Consider the following 2,137-nt stretch of genomic DNA (forward strand, 5'->3'; position numbering starts at 1 on the left):
GAGGAAGGAACACGTAAGCAGGTATTGAAAAGGTGAGTAGGAGTTAGTCTGGCAAAAAGCAGGGTTCCCAACAGAGGGAAGTAGACGCAAAGGCCCCACACTGCAGGTTCTTCCTAGTCCGTGACAGAGGCTGGGGAGGTGCCAGCACACTAGACTGAGGGGGGAGATGAGGTCAGAGAAGGGCTGAGGCAGCATCTCACCCTGATGGGAGGAACATCAGAGGCAGGAATGACTCCAAAGGAAGAACACATTTCCTTTCCTGACAAGAAAGAAGGGATGGCAGCAGACACAGATACAAACAGGTTTGTAGCAGGCTGAGGCTGGCTTGTTCCACTGTGAAAGAAGAGGTGATTGGGCTATGGCCATGCTACCCTGAACAAGCCCGATTTCGTCTGATCTTGGAAGCTAAGCAGAGTCGGGCCCGGTTAGTACTTGGATGGGTGACCACCTAGGAAGACCAGGTGCTGTAGGCATAAATAATAAAAAGAAATAAGGGACTGTAAGCTGACAAAGTCCTTGCAATCTGTGAGGTCGACCAAGGGTTGCCTCGCCTAAAAAAAAAAAAAAAAGAAGAGGTGACTGCAAGTGACTGAGCAGGAGGCTCAGAGAAGGAGGCTTGAAGGAGTAAAATCCTGGAGAGTGAAAGAGGGAGCTGATTGCCGAGATTTCTGACTCAGGAGTGCCCAGCTGAAGTCAGTGGTGAAAATTTTAGAGTGACAACAGTCTGTCCTCTGGGGAAATTTCCTTCAGTGGTTCTTAGCTGCTTGAGAGCAAGTGGGGCTTACCCAAGGAGGCAGGATGGACAGGACAGACTGGGAAGGGAAGCTGAAGGCACTTACAAAAGAGCGATTTAGTGTCGAACCTAGAACCTACGGAGGACAAGGAGAGATGAAAAGACCGGAAGGGCCAGTGGTTCTTCAATGAGCTTGTAGAACAGCTGCAGTGAGTCGACTTGAGCAAACAAACCATAAGGAAAGGAGATCGTATCAGAGAGTGGGATGTTTGATTCAGTTATTTCATAGGTGCTGCTGTTTCTGGTGATGATAAGGTTCCGGGCATGACTCTAGGAGTGGTTTGCTAAGATGGAATGGAGAAGAATGTTAGCGATGAAAGGGTGAAGGAACTGAGAGGTCAGCATGCTGGATGGAGCAGCCCTATGGAGGATGCCCCACCTAGGATGACTGCTCTGCTCAGCTCTCGTCTCTCCACCTCCCAAATCCCACATTCCACGTCCTTTCTTTCGCCTCCACCCTTTCCTCATCAACATCCTTTCTCCTTATTCACCTCTAACTTCCTGTCTCCACGCACCCATTCGCATCTTCATCACCATCCTCTCTAACTTCTATTCTCCTGTCTAATCCTACCTTCTTACCGCCTTCACCCTCTCCTACCCATTCTCTCTCCTCTCTCCACCTTCTCTCCTCACCCTCATCTTCCTCGTCCTGTTCCTCTCATCACCACTTTATTTCTCCTCAGTGCTGTGCACTTGAGCAGCACTACTGTAAGGTAAGTTAAAGCCTATGCTTGGGAGCCTAACTATATGGGTTCAAATCCCACACTTACCACTACCCACAATGACTAATTTTGTTGTGCCTCAGTTGTAAAATTGGGACAATAAAAACACCTACCTTGTAAGGTTGCTGAAAGGATTACATGAGTTTAAAGTGCTTTAACTAACGTCTGGGCACAAAAGAAGTGTTCGATAAAATGATTATTATTCTCACTCTCTGTTTACCCCCATGGCTCTATCCTCACTTCCATATCTTACCTCCATTATCCCTCTGAACATACTTCATACGTTTCAAAGAGGCAGAGATGAATCAGACTCAGCCCCTGCCCACAGTCTAGCAGAGAAACAAGCGCAAAAATAAATGTCAGGAGAGTATAAGTGCTTTTTCCAAGATGTGAAAGAAATGCTGCTGGAAAACAGAGGATTTGCAAACTAACTTAGCCTGGGGAGTAAAGTGTCAACAGGCAGATAACCTTTCAGCTGGACCTTGAAAGATGAGGAAGAATTTGCCAGGCAAAGGTAGGAGGTGGGTATTCCAGCAGAAGAAACAAGAGGTGTTTCTTGTGCTTCCTCTGCTAGATGGTATGAAGTCTTGCAAGCGTGTGCAAAGTTAGGGTGAACCCCTAC

The 2,137-nt window shown here is 47.4% G+C and overlaps 1 pseudogene; it reads left to right on the top strand.

The window, feature by feature from the left end:
• The first annotated feature begins 354 nt into the window (after positions 1-354).
• LOC111734868 lies at positions 355-473 on the top strand (annotated as a pseudogene).
• Positions 474-2,137: the final 1,664 nt, after the last annotated feature.

This window comes from Pteropus vampyrus, unplaced genomic scaffold (assembly GCF_000151845.1).
Source record: "Pteropus vampyrus isolate Shadow unplaced genomic scaffold, Pvam_2.0 Scaffold8248, whole genome shotgun sequence".
NCBI classification, from domain to species: Eukaryota; Metazoa; Chordata; class Mammalia; order Chiroptera; family Pteropodidae; genus Pteropus; species Pteropus vampyrus.